The sequence below is a fragment of the Symphalangus syndactylus genome, chromosome 15 (genome assembly GCF_028878055.3).
Source record: "Symphalangus syndactylus isolate Jambi chromosome 15, NHGRI_mSymSyn1-v2.1_pri, whole genome shotgun sequence".
NCBI lineage: Eukaryota > Metazoa > Chordata > Mammalia > Primates > Hylobatidae > Symphalangus > Symphalangus syndactylus.
The window spans coordinates 85,912,768-85,931,837 of record NC_072437.2 but is presented as its reverse complement, the minus strand read 5'-3'; positions in this window follow the sequence as shown (position 1 = coordinate 85,931,837).

Genomic DNA, 19,070 nt, shown 5'->3' with positions numbered 1-19,070 from the left:
AGGAGAAGAGCCCCTTATAAAACCATCAGATCGTGTGAGAACTCACTATCACAAGAGCAACATGGAGGTAACCGCCCCCATGATTCAATTACCTCCCACCAGGTCCCTCCCACAACACAGGGATTATGGGAACTACAATTCAAGATGAGATTTGGGTGAGGACACATCTGAACCATGTCACTGAGTAGCAAACCAGCCCCAAATTCTGTGGTTTACAACAAAGACAATTATTTATTTATCTTGCCCATCAATCTTTAATTTGGGCAAGACTCAGCAAGGATGCCTTATCCCACAGCATCATCGGGGTGGCTGGTTTGGGCACTGAAGGATATCCCTTCAAGATGACTCACCCATGTGGCTAGCAAGTTGCTGCTGGCTGCATACCCAGCACAGCCCAGGCTGAAAGCTGGGGCCCTCAGTTATGCTCCACTGAGGCCTCCTCATTGGCTTCTTTGGCTTCCTTACAGAATGGTAGCCCAGTTCCAAGAGCAAGGGTATTAAAATAACCCAAGCAGAAGTTGTTTTGCATTTTATAACCTAGCCTTGGAGGTCACACAGTGTCAGGTCTGTCAGTCACAAGGCCAGACAGAATCGAGGAGAACATAGATCTCACTTCTGAATGAGAGGAGTGTCAAAGAAGAGCATGTGGGTTGTTTGGTTGCTACAGACAGATTGGAAGAATATACTCTGCCACAAACACTTTTATACATGAGACAATACAGATAGGAAGTCAGATGTGAGGTGGGAAAATGCAGTAACAATGTAAAAAATGCTAAATTAAAAATCTCCAAAAGAATTAAAAATTTTGAACAGCGTTTGGCAGGGCTGAGGGTACATTATAAATTGGTTTAAGTTTTTTTGAACACTACTTGATAGTATTCATACTCTGAAATAATATAAAAATATGGAAGCATTCTAAATACTAATAAGTTAGTAAACACGGTGATTCCATATTGTTTAATAATTATATGGATAGTAAAAATGGCAACTTTGTAAACTTGTAAGTAAATGGACACACTAACAAAACAACACAAAGGTAGTATGCATAAAGTACTAGAATTGTGCAACAGGTATATATATATAATGATAGATTAGAAGTGAATAGAGAACAATAGAAATAAAATTGAATGGTCATTGTGTTCTTTTTTCTATGAACTTGCTTAAATGTATGGTACTAATAAATAATTTTAACACACTATATAAACTAAATGTATCACAAACTCCAAAAATCATAAATACAATACATTAAAGAAAGAACTCACAAAAGATACAGCAATCCCACTACTCGGTTTATATCCAAAGGAAATGAAATCAATATGTTGAAGAGATATCTGCACTCCACTGTTTATTGCACATATAGACAATATATGGAATATATATATTACCCAAGATATGGAATAATAATATATTAATATATATAATAATAATAGCCAAGATATGGAATCAACCTAAGTGCCCATCAACGGACGAATGGATAAATAAAATGTGGTATATATATACAATGGAGTACTATTAAGCCATAAAAGAAAACATGGCCAGGTGCAGTGGCTCATGCCTATAATCCCAACACTTTTGGAGGCCAAGGCAGTCAGGCAGATCACTTGACCAGCCTGGGAAACACAGCAAAACCCCATCTCTACAAAAAATTAGCTGAGTGTGGTGGCATGTGCCTGTAGTCTCAGCTGCTTGGGAGGCTGAAGCAGGAGAATGACTTGAGCTCGGGAGTTTGAGGCTGCAGTGACCAAGATCATGCCACTGCACTCCAGCCTGGGTGACAGAGTTGAAACCCTGTCGCAAAAATTAATAAATAAATAAACAAATAAATATAAAAAATAAAAGAGAACAAAATCCTGTCATTTGCAACAACATGGATAGAACTAGAGGTCATTGTGTTAAGCAAATAAGCCAGGCACAGAAAGACCACATGAACTCTCTCATATGTGGAATCTAAAAAAGCTGACCTCATAGAAGAGGAGAATAGAATGGTGGTTACCAGAGCTTGCGCAGTTAGGGGACAAGGGGACTGGGAGATGTTGGTCAAAGAATATGTAATTACAGCTATATAGGAGGAATTTTAAAATGTCCAGAATAGGCAAATAAATACATGATTGTTCAGGGCTGGAGGGGTAGAGGAGAAAGGATGGGTTTTGGAGGGTGGAGAGAAATGGAGAATGAGTACTAATTGTTATTAAGTTTCTTTTTTGGAGGATGAACATGTTCTCAAATGATAGTGGTGATGGTTTCACAACTCTGTGAACATACTAAAAACTATTGGATTTTACACTTTGAGTGAATTGTATGATATGTGAATTATAACTCAAAGCTGTTTAAAAAAGTCAAAAAATAGAACCATCCTACTTTTATCATGTATAGGCTAGTAGATACTATTGATTAACAACATGGAATATTTAGTTAAGAATAATTTGCTTGCCGTTTAGAATTTAGAAGAATCGCTGAGCTGTAAAGTGGAGGCTTCTGGTACAACTTAAAGCAATGGTCTATAAAGTTAAATCTTGCCCACTCTTTTCTGCATGCTTTTTGTTATTATGGTAGAACTATCTTTCTAGGAGATTAAATTGGAATGGAGGACTGTGCAGAAGGGTCTCTCTACCCACCTGCTCCAATGCCTTAAGTTTGCAAAAAGTTATAAAGAGAGAGAAAAATTAATACTATTGCTTGAAAATAACAAAATGTGCTATCAGTATATCTAAATTTTTTTAAAATTCCAGAAATATTGAAAGCATATTATCAGATTAACAGAGCAAACCTCAGTTTAAAACGTAATGTAAAGCCTAGTGCAGATTATAACAAATGTACCAAACTGCTGCTGGATGTCGATGGTGGTGGAGGCTGTGTGTGGGAGTGGGTGGATTATGTAATTTCGGCTCCATTTTGCTTTGAACCTAAAACTACCCTAAAAAATAAAGTCTATTAATTTAAAAAACAAAACAACAAAAAAACCTAGTGTACCAGAGACTTTACAGGTAGGAGTTGTTGCAAGAATGTTCACATGTTCTAAGCTTTGGATTTAGCTTATGTTCTAGGCATTGGATAAAGGAAGAGGAGAGTTCTTTGGTCAACTGCTTTGGAAGCAGAAGGCAAAAATAACATTTACTGGTAGGACACTTAATGCAGAAAAACAGGGACATTCTTCAGAGCATGATTTTTAGCTAGAGGTGATATTACTCCCACCAGGGCAAAACTTAGGTCTTGGGTGGGAAATTTTGGGGAAAGAAAACAAAAAAACCTAAATATTGCTATAGTCTGTGGCTCCAACAGGCCACAGTACGTACACAGAGATGTAGCCCATCTGTGGTACTAACATTTCATGAAGGAGAGGTGGTAATTAGGGAAAAAATGTCTACAGAGTTTCCTTAGGAGGGTGATAATGAAAAAAAGATTGAGAAGCATTGCTCCAGAACATAGAAACCCAGAAGAGGGGTGGAAGAAGGGATGGGCTGCTAGTTTTGACATCTCTGGCCTGGCTCATCCACAAGCAGGGCTGTGCAATCACAAAGATCAGCAGCAAGCCAAGAATCACAAGACTTTTAAGGAAAACCAACACTGTGAAAGACAGGCACCAAACCCAATAAATATAAGTATGAATGCCCAAGGAAACAGTTAATAGAGCAAACAAGATTTTAAGTTGGACTATAATTAAAAACCTTAGAGCTATAAAAGGATACTGCAACCACAATAGCAGGTAGTTTTTAAAGTATCAGTTATTGATTTTGAAAATAAAAAATATGGGCCAGGGGGCCAGGCACGGTGGCTCACACCTATAATCCCAGCACACTGGGAGGCCGAGGCAGACAGATCACCTGAGGTCAGGAGTTTGAGACCAGTCTGGCCAATATGGTGAAACCCTGTCTCTACTAAAAATACAAAAATTAGCTGGGCCTGGTGGCATGTGCCTGTAGTCCCAGCTACTCAGGAGGCTGAGGCAGGAGAATCGCTTGAACCCAGGAGGCGAGGGTTGCAGTGAGCCAAGATTGCACCACTGCACTCCAGCCTGGGTGACAGAGAAAGTCTCCATCTCAAAGGAAAAAAAAAAAAAATTGGCCAGACGTGATGGCTCACTCCTGTAATCCCAGTACTTTGGGAGGCCAAGGTGGATGGATCACTTGAGGTCAGGAGTTCGAGACCAGCCTGGCCAACATGGTGAAACCCCGTTTCATCTAAAAATACAAAAATTAGTCGGGTGTGGTGGCACACACCTGTAATCCCAGCTACTTAGGAGGCTGAGGCTGGAGAATCACTAGAACCCCAGAAATGGAAGTTGCAGTGATCTGGGATCTTGCCACTGCACTCTAGCCTGGGCGACAGAGTGAGACTCTTTCTCAAAAAAAGAAAAGAAAAAAAAAAATATGATCACTGAAATAAGGGGCCTACTAGATAAACCAAATAGCAGAATAAATACAGCAAAGAATAAAATAGTGAACTGTAAGAAATGAGCACAAGAATTCAGCCAAAGTGGAGCATACCACACAGAGATGGAAAGCACAGCCGAAAAAGGAATAAAACAATAAGTTCATGCATCTTAATTGCATAATTGTATGTTTTTTTGGGGGGGTGACAGAAAAAACTTATACCTACAGATAGATATGATAGGTAGTCTTCTAAAATGGCCCCGTTTTCTTTTCCTTTTTATAGGAGGGGAACTTCCTAGGACAACTTTATAAAATTCTTACTTCATAGAGTTATTGTGAGAATTATTATCACAAGATGAACCTCATTTGCGCAGCTCACGAAGTAAGACACTTTCCTTTATTCTCAACTGCACTACCATTACCTTACTGTGTGACTGAGATCTTTTTTGTCATTACATGGTGAGATCTTAGCATCAATAAGCAGGTTTGAAATGATTCAGTACTTTCTCTAACTTTATTGCACAATAGTAGTGAGTAGAGCACTGAGTCAGTTGGAGAAAAAATAGCCTGTCTTAAGTCAAGTGAGTAAGAACCATGAATAATAGAAGCCCTCAAACTGCATATTAATTGCACTTTACAATTAGTTGTTAGCTCTAATAGGAAACTAATCATCCACATGTTATAGGTTCAGGAAAATAGAAAGGCAGAGTTTGCATGGTTTTTTCAATCCTGTCAAACAACAGCAATATCGGGACATCCCATAATTCCTTTCTGCTATTCCACTGGACTTCTGCAATGCACTTGTGGCTCATGTAGACTTAACGATTCTCTGGTAAAGATAATAGCAAATATTGATCGAACACTATTATATTTCAGGCATGTAGGTGCTTTACATGTATTAACTCAGGTAATTAATCCACAGGACATCCATACAAGGTAAGTATTACTATTATCCCCATTTTACAGGTTAGAAAATTGAGGCTCAGAGATGTTCAAGCAATGTGCCTAACAGCTAGTGACAGAGTCCGGGGTGAACCAGGCAGTCTGGCTCCAAAGCCTATGCTCTTAACTTTGTGTGCAGTGGAGACACTTCAGGTTTATAGACTGAGACTGGAAGTACTGGAGGCTTTGAAGCGTTTCCTAGGGTGGAAGTAGAGAAATGCATTGCACTACCGGGCATCTCAGACATTTCAGAAAGAGTTGTTACTGGCTGGCAGTAAATGCTGATTCCGCTTCCAACAGTTTACTTGTATCTTACTTTGTTACTCTTTCTCTAGACTTATTTTCTTCCTTTTTCTCTATGGCTTGAGATTAAGCCTGACTAAGGAGGAGGGTGGCCGTAAGTACCAAGCTGGCAGGCCCCTTGTACTGAACAGTGTGTACACATGAGAGAGCAGTTTCAAGGTACAAGGGGGAGGCACACATATGGTGATCTTTCAAATTTCAAAGTAAAGTATGGGAAGCCTACTTTCATTCTTTTGCCATATTGGTGTTTTTCCAATTACATCTGCTATTGGTTTTGTTTTTGTCAAGATTTTCATAGAAAGACGTATCTGTACTACACTAGCTTGTGACCGTGTTTAAAAAAATTATAATAGTAATATATGCTCATCATAACAAAAAATTGAAGAGTACAGATTTGCATAGAGCAAAAAACTTTCCTTTGGGGCAGAGATTTAAATGCAAATATGAACCTTAAATTACTAGAAGAAAATACTGGTGAATTTAAATAATTATCTTAGAATGAGGGAAGGACTCGAGGCATAAAATAATACCCTGTAATAATAAAGGAAAACATCAGTACATTAAATTGCATAAACTTTCTCATGAAAAATGTACCATAAAAAACTAAAAAGATAACAAAAGCAGGGGGATACTATTTTTAATACTGTGAGAAATTGCTGTTTTTAAAAACCATACAAACAGCTGCTTCAAATCAACAAGAAAATTATAATTAAATAGAAAAGCAGGCAAAAGGCATGGAAGTTTAACACAAAAAGCCTATAAAATGGATGTAATGGATGTATTTTTCATATGATTACTAAAGATTTAAACTTGGAGACGGAGTTTCACTCTTGTCATCCAGGCTGGAGTGCAATGGCACGATAGCTCACTGCAACCTCCGCCTCCCAGGCTCAAGTGACTCCTGCGTCAGCCTCCCAACTAGCTGGGATTACAGGCGCCTGCCACCACACCTGGCTAATTTTTGTATTATTAGTAGAGACAGGGTTTCACCATGTTGGCCAGGCTGGTCTCGAGCTCCTGACCTCATGTGATCCACCTGCCTCGGCCTCCCAAAATACCGGGATTACAGGCATGAGCCACCATGCCTGGCTGATTTAAACTTTTTATAGTATCCAGTGTTGGCAAGGATGTGAAGAAGTAAGTAGGCTCACATACTCTTAGTGGAAGTAGAAATTGATATAACCTTTTGGAAGGCAATATAGCAGTATTTTTTTTATTATACTTGAAGTTCTCAGGTACATGTGCACAATATGCAGGTTTGTTACATAGGTATATGTTGCAGGAAGTCAGGGACCCCGAATGGAGGGCCCAGCTGGAGCCGAGTCACAAAAACATAAATTGTGAAGATTTCATGGACATTTATCAGTTCCCAAAATTAATACTTTTATAATTTCTTACACCTGTCTTTACTGCAGTCTCTGAACATAAATTGTGAAGATTTCATGAACATTTATCACTTCCCTAAAATACTCTTATAATTTCTTATGCCTGTCTTTTTTTATTTTTTTGAGACGGAGTCTCGCTTTGTCACCCAGGCTGGAGTGCAGTGGCGCAATCTCAGCTCACTGCAAGCTCCACCTCCCGGGTTCACGCCATTCTCCGGCCTCAGCCTCCTGAGTATCTGGGACTACAGGCACCCGCCGCCATGCCCAGCTAATTTTTTGTATTTTTTTTAGTAGAGATGCGATTTCACCATGTTAGCCAGGATGGTCTCAATCTCCTGACCTCTTGATCCCCCTGCCTCGGCCTCCCAAAGTGCTGGAATTATAGGCATGAGCCATCGCGCCCGGCCACCTGTCTTTACTTTAATCTCTTAATCCTGTTATCTTTGTTGGCCAAGAATGTATGTCACCTCAGGACCACTATTGTACAAATCGATTGTAGAACATGTATGTTTGAACAGTATGAAATCTGACTGTAAAACGTGTTTTATCAATATGAAATCAGTGCACCCTGAAAAAAACAGAATAACAGTGATTTTCAGGGAACAAGGGAAGATAACCATAAGGTCTGACTGCCTGTGGGGACGGGCAGAATAGAGCCATATTTTTATTCTCACAGAAAGCCTGTAGACGGATGTGCAAGTAGGAGAAATATCACTGAATTCTTTTCCCAGCAAGGAATAACCCTGGGGAAGGAATGCATTCCTGGGGGTAGGTCTATAGACAGCCACTCTGGGAGTGTCTGTCTTACATGGTTGAGATAAGGACTGAAATACGCCCTGGTCTCCTGCAGTACCCTCAGGCTTACTAGGATTGGGAAATTCCAGCCTGGTAAATTCTAGTCAGACTAGTTCTCTGCTCTCGAGCCCTGTTTCCTGTTAAGATGTTTATCAAAACAATATGTGCACAGTGGGACATAGAACCTCATCAGTAATTCTAATTTTGCCTTTGCCTTGTGATCTTTATGGCCCTTTGAAGCGTGTGATGCTTGTGATCTACTCCCTGTTCGTACACCCTGTCCCCTTTTTAAAATCCCTAATAAAAACTTGCTGGTTTTGCGGCTCGGGGTCATCATCACAGTCCTACCAATATGTGATGACACCCCCGGAGGCCCAGCTGTAAAATTTCTCTCTTTGTACTCTTTCTCTTTATTTCTCAAACTGGCCAATGCTTAGGGAAAATAGAAAGAACCTACATTGAAATATTGGGGGCTGGTTCCCCCGATAGGTATATATGTGCCATGTTGGTTTGCTGTACCCATTAACTCGTCATTTACATTAGGTATTTCTCCTAATGCTATCCCTCCCCCAACCCTCCACCCCCCAACAGGCCCTGGTGTGTGATGTTCCCCTTCCTGTGTCCATGTGTTCTCATTGTTCAACTCCCACTTATGAGTGAGAACATGCGGTGTTTGGTTTTCTGTCCTTGTGATAGTTTGCTGAGAATGATGGTTTCCAGCTTCATCCATGTCAAAGGACATGAACTCATCCTTTTTTATGGCTGCATAGGATTCCATGGAGTATATGAGCCACATTTTCTTAATCCAGTCTATCATTGATGGACATTTGGGTTGGTTCCAAGTCTTTGCTATTGAGAATAGTGCCACAGTAAACATACGTGTGCCTGTGTCTTTATAGTAGCATGATTTATAGTCCTTTGGGTATATACCCAGTAACAGGATTGCTGGGTCACACAGTATTTCTAGTTCTAGATCCTTGAGGAGTCACCACACTGTCTTCCACAATGGTTGAACTAGTTTACAGTCCCACCAATAATGTAAAAGTGTAGCTATTTCTCCACATCCTCTCCAGCATCTGCTGTTTCCTGACTTTTTAATGATTGCCATTCTAACTGGTGTGAGATGGTAGCTCATTGTGGTTTTGATTTGCATTTCTCTGATGACCAGTGATGATGAGCATTTTTTCATGTGCCTGTTGGCTACATAAATGTCTTCTTTTGAGAAGTGTCTGTTCATATCCTTCATCCACTTTTTGATGGGTTTGTTTGTTTTTTTCTTGTAAATTTGTTTAAGTTCTTTGTAGATTCTGGGTATTAGCCCTTTATCAGAAGGATAGATTGCAAAAATTTTTTCCCATTCTGTAGGTTGCCTGTTCACTCTGATGATAGTTTCTTTTGCTATGCAGAAGCTCTTTAGTTTAATTAGATCCCGTTTGTCAATCTTGGCTTTTGTTGCCATTGCTTTTGGTGTTTTAGTCATGAAGACTTTGCCCATGCCTGTGTCCTGAATGGTATTGCCTAGGTTTTCATCTAGGGTTTTTATGGTTTTAGGTCTTACATTTAAGTCTTTAATCCATCTTGAGATAATTTTTGTATAAGATGTAAGGAAGGGATCCAGTTTCAGCTTTCTACATATGGCTAGCCAGTTTTCCCAGCACCATTTATTAAATAGGGAATCCTTTCCACATTGCTTCTTTTTGTCAGGTTTGTCTAAGATCAGATGGCTGTAGATGTGTGGTGTTATTTCTGAGGCCTCTGTTCTGTTCATTGGTCTATATATCCGTTTTGGTATCAGTACCAAGCTGTTTTGGTTACTGTAGCCTTGTAGTATAGTTTGAAGTAAGGTAGCATGATGCCTCCAGCTTTGTTCTTTTTGCTTAGGATTGTCTTGGCTATGCAGGCTCTTTTTTGGTTCCATATGAACTTTAAAGTAGTTTTTTCCAATTCTGTGAAGAAAGTCATTGGTAGCTTGATGGGGATAGCATTGAATCTATAAATTACTTTGGGCAATATGGCCATATTCACAATACTGATTCTTCCTATCCATGAGCATGGAATGCTCTCCCATTTGTTTGTGTCCTCTTTTATTTCGTTGAGCAGTGGTTTTTAGTTCTCCTTGAAGAGGTCCTTCACATCCTAAGTTGGATTCCTAGGTATTTTATTCTCTTTGTAGCAATTGTGAAGGGGGTTTACTCATGATTTGGCTCTCTGTTTGTTATTGTTGTATACGAATGCTTGTGATTTTTGCACATTGATTTTCTATCCTGAGACTTTGCTGAAGTTGCTTATCAGCTTAAGGAGACTTTGGCTGAGACGATGGGGTTTTCTAAATATACAATCATGTCATCTGAAAACAGAGACAATTTGACTTCCTCTTTTCCTAACTGAATACTCTTTATTTCTTTCTCTTGCCTGATTGCCCTGGCCAGAAATTCCAATACTATGTTGAATAGGAGTGGTGAGAGAGGGTATCCTTGTCTTGTGCCTGTTTTCAAAGGGAATGCTTCCAGTTTTGCCCATTCAGTATGATATTGGCTGTGGGTTTGTCATAAATGGCTCTTATTATTTTGAGATACATTCAATTAATACCTAGTTTATTGAGAGTTTTTAGCAAGAAGAGCTGTTGAATTTTGTCGAAAGTGTTTTCTGCATCTATTGAGATAATCTTGTGGTTTTTGTCTTTGGTTCTGTTTATGTGATGGATTACATTTATTGATTTGAGTATGTTGAACAGCTTTGCATCCCAGGGATGAAGCCGACATGATCATGGTGGATAAGCTTTTTGATGTGCTGCTGGATTGAGTTTGCCAGTATTTTATTGAGGATTTTCACATCGATGTTCATCACGGATATTGGCTTAAAATTCTCTTTTTTTTGTTGTGTCTCTGCCAGGCTTTGGTATCAGGATGATGCTGGCCTCATAAAATGAGTTAGGGAGGATTCTCCCTTTTTCTATTGATTGAAATAGTTTCAGAAGGAATGGTACCAGCTCCTCTTTGTACCTCCGTTAGAATTCACCTGTGAATCCATCTGGTCCTGTGCTTTCTTTGGTTGGTAGGCTATTAATTATTGCCTCAATTTCAGAACCTGTTATTGGTGTATTCAGAGATTCGACTTCTTGTGAGTTAGTCTTGGGAGGGTGTATGAATCCAGGAATTTATTCACTTCTTCTAGATTTTCTAGTTTATTTACATAGAGATGTTTATAGTATTCTCTGATGGTAGTTCGTATTTCTGTGGGATCGGTGGTGATATCCCCTTTACCATTTTTTATTGCATCTATTTGATTCTTCTCTGTTTTCTTCTTTATTAGTCTTGCTAGTGGTCTATCTATTTTGTTGATCTTTTCAAAAAACCAGCTCCTGGATTCATGGATTCTTTGAAGGGATTTTTGTGTCTCTATCTCCTTCAGTTCTGCTCTGATCTTAGTTATTTCTTGTCTTCTGCTAAGTGTTGAATTTGTTTGCTCTTGCTTCTCTAGTTCTTTTGATTGTGATGTTAGGGTGTTGATTTTACATCTTTCCTACTTTCTCATGTGGGCATTTAGTGCTATAAATTTCCCTCTACACACTACTTTATATGTGTCCCAGAGATTCTGGTATGTTGTGTCTTTGTTCTCATTGGTTTCAAAGAACATCTTTATTTCGCCTTCATTTCGTTATTTACCCAGTAGTCATTCAGGAGCAGGTTGTTCAATTTCCATGCAGCTGTGCAGTTTTGAGTGAGTTTCTTAATCCTGAGTTCTAATTTGATGTGAGATCTGAGATCTGAGAGACAGTTTGTTGTGATTTCTGTTCTTTTACATTTGCTGAAGAGTGTTTTACTTCCAAGTATTTGGTCAATTTTAGAATAAGTGTGGTGTGGTGCTGAGAAGAACGTATATTGTGTTAATTTGGGGTGGAGAGTTCTGTAGATGTCTATTAGGTCTGCTTGGTCCAGAGCTGAGTTCAAGTCCTGGATATCCTTGTTAATTTTCTGTCTTGTTGATCTGTCTAATATTGACAGTGGGGTGTTAATCGGACAGTCTCTGATTATTATTGTGTGGGAGTCTAAGTCTCTTTACAGGTCTCTAAGAACTTGCTTTATGAATCTGGGTGCTCCTGTATTGGGTGCACATATATTTAGGATAGTTAGCTCTTTTTGTTGAATTGATCCCTTTACCATTATGTAATGGCCTTGTCTCTTTTGGTCTTTGTTGGTTTAAAGTCTGTCTAATCAGAGACTGGGATTGCAACCCCTGCTTTTTTTTGCTTTCCATTTGCTTGGTAGATCTTCCTCCATCCCTTTATTTTGAGCCTATGTGTGTCTTTGCATGTGAGATGGGTCTCCTGAATATAGACCACCAATGGGTCTTGACTCTTTATCCAATTTGCCAGTCTGTGTCTTTTAGTTGGGGCATTTAGCCCATTTACATTTAAGGTAATATTGTTATGTGTGAATTTGATCCTGTCATTATGATGCTAGCTGGTTATTTTAACCATTAGTTGATGCAGTTGCTTCAAAGTTTTGATGGTCTTTACAATTTGGCCTGTTTTTGCAATATCGGTTACTGGTTGTTCCTTTCCATGTTTAGTGCTTCCTTCAGGAGCTCTTGTAAGGCAGGCCTGGTGGTGACAGAATCTCTCAGCATTCGCTTGTCTGTAAAGGATTTTATTTCTCCTTCACTTATGAAGCTTAGTTTGGCTGGATATAAAATTCTGAGTTAAAAATTCTTTTCTTTAAGAATATTGAATATTGGCCCCCCCGCTCTTCTTGCTTGTAGGGTTTCTGCTGACAGATCCGCTGTTAGTCTGATGGGCTTCCGTTTGTGGGTAACCTGACCTTTGTTTCTGGCTGCCCTTAACATTTTTTCCTTCATTTCAACCTTGGTGAATCTGATAATTATGTGTCTTGGGGTTGCTCTTCTCAAGGAATATCTTTGTGGTGTTGTCTGTATTTCCTGAATTAGAATGTTAGCCGGTCTTGCTAGACCGGGGAAGTTCTCCTGGATAATATCCTGAAGAGTGTTTTCTAACTTGGTTCCATTCTCCTTGTCACTTTCAGGTACACCAATCAAACGTAGATTTGGTCTTTTCACATAGTCCCATATTTCTTGGAGGCTTTGTTAGTTTCTTTTCACTCTTTGTTTTCTAATCTTGCTTCTCACTTTATTTCATTAATTTGATCTTCAATCACTGATATCCTTTCTTCCGCTTGATCGAATTGGCTATTGAAGTTTGTGTATGCTTCAAAAAGTTCTTCTGCTGTGTTTTTCAGCTCCATCAGGTCATTTATATTCTCTACACTGGTTATTCTGGTTAGCCATTCATCTAACCTTTTTTCGAGGCTTTTAGCTTCCTTGCAATGGGTTAGAACATGCTCCTTTAGCTCAGAGAAGTTTGTTGATACTCACCTTCTGAAACCTACTTCTGTCAACTCGTCAAACTCATTCTCTGTCCAGTTTTGTTCCCTTGCTGGTGAGGAGTTGTGATCCTTTGGAGGAGAAGAGGCATTCTGGTTTTTGAAATTTTCAGCCTTTCCACTCTGGTTTCTCCCCATCTTATCTACCTTTGGTCTTTGATGTTGGTGACCTACGGATGGGGTTTTGGTGTGGATGTCCTTTTTGTTGATGTTGATGCTATACCTTTCTGTTTGTTGGTTTTCCTTTAAACAGTCAGGCCCCTCAGCTGCAGGTCTGTTGGAGTTTGCCGGAGGTCCACTCCAGACCCTGCTTGCCTGGAGGGGCACCTGTCTGTATGAGATGTCTGTTGGACCCTACTGGGAGTTGTCTCCCAGTCAGGCTGCACGGGGGTCAGAGACCCACTTCAGGAGGCAGTCTGTCCATTATCAAAGCTTGAACACCATGCCAGAGAACCACTGCTGTCTTCAGAGCTGTCAGGCAGGGATGTTTAAGTCTGTAGATCTGTAGAAGCTGTGACCACAGCTGCCCCTTCCCCCAGGTTCTCTGTCCCAGGGAGATGAGGGTTTTATCTATAAGTCCCTGACTGGGGCTGCTGCTTTTTCTTCAGATATGCCCTGCCCACAGAGGTGGAATCTAAAGAGGCAGTCGGCCTTGCTAAGCTGCGGTGGGCTCTGCCCAATTTGAACTTGCTGGCAGCTTTGTTTATACTGTGAGGATAAAACTGTCTACACAAGCCTCAGCAATGGCAGATGCCCCTCCCCCCACCAAGCTTGAGTGGCCCAGGTGGATCTCAGACTGCTGCGCTAGTGGGGAGAATTTCAAGCCAATGGATATTAACTTGCTGGGCTCCCTGGCGTGGGACCCGCCAAGCCAGGCACTGGAGGGCATCTCCTGGTCTGCTGGTTGCAAAGACCATGGGAAAAGTACAGTATTTGGGCAGAAGTGTACCATTCTTCCCAGTATAGTCTCTTATGGCTTCCCTTGGCTAGGAAAGGGAAATCCCCTGACCCCTTGCGCTTCCCAGGCGAGGTGATGCCCCACCCTGCTTCAGCTCACCCTCTGTGGGCTGTACCCACTGTCCAATGAGTCTCAATGAGATGAACCAGGTACCTCAGTTGGAAATGCAGAAATCACCTGTCTTCTACCATCTTGGAAGAGTCTCCAACAATATAGCAGTATTTATGAACATTTTAAATTCTCAGACTTTTTGACCAAGCAATTCCACTAGAAATTCATTTTATGCACATATTGATACACACATACCACAATGTGTGTCACCGTGCCATGTTTGTAATGGGGAAAAACTGCAAAAGACCTAAATATTCTACAGTGGGAGAAGCTATGTTGTGTCACTTCCACAAAATAGTACCCAGTGTTTGAATAATGAAGCAAAACTAAATGTGCTTAGTTGGAAAGATGGTCACAATATATCATTTAGTGAAAAAGGCAATTTGCAGTAAAACATATATAAAATGATCCCATTTGGGTATGTGTATTTTATAGTGTATATATGTGTGTATGTGGTGTGTGTGTGTATTGGCTAGGATGCTTTTGTTGCAAGTAAATGGAGAACCATGAAATATATTAGGTTCCATAGTTGGAAGTGCAGAGGCTGGTTAGGTTTAGGGTTGGTATGAGTGGCTTAATCCAGTGGTCTGACTTTGTTTCTGTGATTCTCATGGCTCAGCTTCCTCTGCTGACTTTTCCTCAAACTGGTTCCACATTTGGGTGTCACCTCTAACCTTGGTTCTCTGAGAAGAAACCCCCCCCAGCAAATTTCTCCTTGAATCTCATTACTCTGAACTGGGCCATGAGAGCGACTCATGTGCTCATTCTCAACCCAGTCCCTAGGACAGGAAAATATCCTTTGCCAATGGCTTAGGCCTGGATTTCCGAACCACTTACTGGTAAAGGAGAAGGATGTAACATAATTATCTAAGACTAATCAGGGCTTACCCAAGAATTAGAACTCACCAAATGAATGGCAATTATACATGGAGTGGAATGGAGTCAAGGGCTATGGGGGTAAACACAGATTTTTATTTTTCCCTTTGTAGCCTTTTAAACTGTTAACTTTTTTTTAATAGTTGCATGTGTCTGACTCAGGATCTTAGCAGGAAGCATATGAACAGATGGCATACTCAAAAGGGCTTAATAAAGAGACTTTAATGAAAGGACTATTTACCTAGGTGTGGGCAAGGTTAAAGGAACAAAAAAAGAGGTCGTGAAGCATGCAGGTACTAACAACAGCAGGAAGTTATTTCTACTCCTAGGCCTGAAGGGGAAAGGGGGTAGAGGTGGAGTGAAATGGTGGTGAGGAAGCCTCAAGTGAGCCTATGCTGAGCAAGAGGAATGAAAAGCAGCTGCTGCCTGAACAGTAGTGAGCCAGGAAGTGGGTGCTCATGTGGGGCAATAAATAAAGACTTCTTGCCGGGCGTGCTGGCTCACGCCTGTAATCCCAGCACTTTGGGAGGCCGAGGCAGGTGGATCACGAGGTCAGGAGTTTGAGACCAGCCTGACCAACATGGTGAAATCCCATTGCTACTAAAAATACAAAAATTAGCGGGGCATGGTGGCTTGTGCCTGTAATCCCAGCCACTCAGGAGGCTGAGGCAGGAGAATTGCTTGAACCCAGGAGGCGGAGGTTGCAGTGAGCTGAGATGGCGCCACTACACTCCAGCCTGGGTGACAGAGTGAGACTCCATCTCAAAAAAAAATAATAATAAATAAATAAAATAAAAATAAAGACCTCTTGCTCTCTGTCTCCTGATGGTGCCTCCCATTAGCCACCGAACCAGAAACCAGAGAACATGGGTGAGACAATCTGTAGAGGTCAGCTTCTGGGTCTCAGAGCAGTGGGAGAAGGATGGAGAATCAGTGATCTCAGGGGAGAGCACACGGGGGAGACAATCAGCCAGCATAGCTTATTTTACCTAATTGAAAACATGAATGCTCCTTCCTTCCTTCCTTTCCTTCTTTAGGAGTTTCACTCTTTAGCCCAGGCTGGAGTGAAGTGGCATGATCTTGGCTCACTGCAACCTCTGCCTTCTGGGTTCAAGTGATTCTCCTGCCTCAGCCTCCCAAGTAGCTGGGATTACAGGCATGCACCACCATGCCTAGCTAATTTTTGTATTTTTAGTAGAGGCAGGATTTTGCCATGTTGGTCAGGCTGGTCTTGAACTCCTGACCTCAGGTGATCCAGCTACTTCAGCCTCCCAAAGTGCTAGGATTACAGGCATGAGCCACTGCGCCTGACCTACATGAATGCTTTTTTTAAATTAAAAAAATGTGGGAAATTCTTTCACATGCTACAACATGGATGAAGCTTGAGGACATTATGGTAAATGTTAAATAAGCCAGTCATGAAAAGACAAATACTGTATAATATCAGTTATTTGAGGTAACAAAAGTAGTTAAACTTATAGAGACAAAGTAAAGGGAGTTGTTAATGAGTATAGAGTTTCAGTTTTACAAGAAGAAAAAGCTCTAGAAATCTATTGTACAACAACATGAATGTACTTAACACTACTGAACTGTACATGTAAAAATAGTTACAATGGATTCTAGCCATTCTATTAGCTATGTAGGGATATCTCATGCTTTTAATTTGCAATTTCCTACTGACATGATGTTGAGCATTTTTTTTTTTTTTTTTTTGAGACAGAGTTTCGCTCTTGTTGCCCAGGCTGGAGTGCAATGGCCCGATCTCGGCTCACCACAACCTCCACCTCCCGGGTTCAAGCAATTCTTCTGCCTCAGCCTCCCAAGTAGCTGGGATTACAGGCATGCACCACCATGCCTGGCTAATTTTTGTGTTTTTTTAGTAGAGATGGGGTTTCACCATGCTGGCCAGGCTGGTCTCGAACTCCTGACCTCAGTTGATCCCCCTGCCTCAGCCTCCCAAAGTGCTGGGATTACAGGCGTGAGCCACCGTGCCTAACCTAAAAGTATTTAATCTTAACAAAATCCAGCTTATCAATTCTTTTGCTAACAGCACCAAATACTGGCAAGGATGAGGAACAACAAAAACTTTCATTTATTTCTGGTAGAGTGTAAAATGAAACAGCCGCTTTGGAAGACAGTTGGCAGTTTGGTAAATATACTCTTACAATATGTTCTAGTCTGTTTTGTGCTGCTATAACAAACACCTGGGACTGTTTAATTTATAAAGAACAGCATTTTATTTCTCACAGTTCTGGAGGGTGGGAAATCCAAGATCAAGGCACCAGCAGGCTCACTGTCTGGTAAAGGATCCTCCATGCTTCCAAGATGGTACCTTGTTACTGCATCTCACAGAAAGGAAGAACACTGTGTCCTCACACACTAGAGGGCAGAAAGGCAAGAGGAGCAAATGCTTCACAAAACCATTTTTTTTTATAAGGTGCTTAATTCCATTCACAAAGGAGTAGCCCTCATGGCCTAATTGTCTCTTAAGGCTTCACCTCACCAGATGTGGTGGTATCCACCTATGGTTCCAACTACTTGGGAGGCTGAGGCCAGATGATCATTTGAGTTCAGGAATTCAAGACTAGCCTGGGCAACATAGCAAGACCCTATCTTTAAAAAAGGAAAAAAGATCCACTTTTCAGTACCATCACATTGGCCATTAAGTTTCGACACCTGAATTTTGGAGGGGATACATTTAAACCATAGTGCCATATGATCCAGCAATCATGCTCTTTGGTGTTACCCTAAGGAGTTGAAAACTGTGTTCACACAAATACCTGTACATAGATGATTATAGCATCTTTTTTCATAATTGCCAAAACTTGGAAGCAACCAAGATGACTTCAGAAGGTGAATAGATGAATGAACTGTGGTACATCTATATAGTGGAATACTATTCAGTGATAAAAAGAAATGAAATGAGATATCAAGCCATGAAAAGACATGGAGGAATCTTAAATGCCTATTATTAAGTGAAAGAAGCCACTCTGAAAAGGCTACATACTGTATGATTCCAACTATATGACACTCTGGAAAAAGGCAAAACTATGGAGATATTAAAAAGATCAGTGGAGGCTGAGCATGGTGTGATTCATACCTGCAATCCCAGAGCTTTGGAAGGTCTGAGTGGGAAGATAGCTTGAGGTCAGGAGTTTGAGACCAGCCTGGGCAACATAGTGAGACCTTGTCTCTACAGAAGAGTTTTAAAATTAGCTGGGCTTGATAGCATGCACCTGTAGGTCCAGCTACTCAAGAGGCAGGGGCAGGAGAGTTGCTTGAGCCCAGGAGTTCAAGGTTGCAGTAAGCCATGATCACACTACTGTACTCCAGCCTGGCGAACAGAGCAAGATCCTATCTCAGAATAAAAAAAAAAAAAAAAATCAGTGGTGGCCAGGCACGGTGCCTCACACCTGTAATCCCAGCATTTTGGGAGGCTGAGGCAGGTGGATCACGAGGTCAAGTGTTCGAGACCAGCCTGACCAACATGGTGAAACCCCGTTTCTACTAAAAATACAAAAATTAGCTGGGCATAGTGGCACGCACCTGTAGTCCCAGCTACTCGGAAGGCTGAGGCAGAAGAATCGCTTGAACCCGGGAGGCAGATGTTGCAGTGAGCCAAGATCGCACCACTGCACTCCAGCTGGCAACAGAGCGAAACTCCATCTCAAAAAAAAAAAAAATAAAAAAAGTCTATTAAAAAAATGGTTACCATAGTAAATTTTATGTTCTGTGGTGTTTTTTTAAATCACAATATTAAAAATTATAAGTCTTTTCTTTATTCTCCATCCCCCAATCCCATTTGCCAGCAACAAAGACCATTAACAGTGTCCATATTTTTAATCAGATTTTAAACTTCACACTCTTTTATTTCCAAATGATTATTTGAAGACAAATACTGTTTTCAGAGTATTTGAAGGCAAACACTATG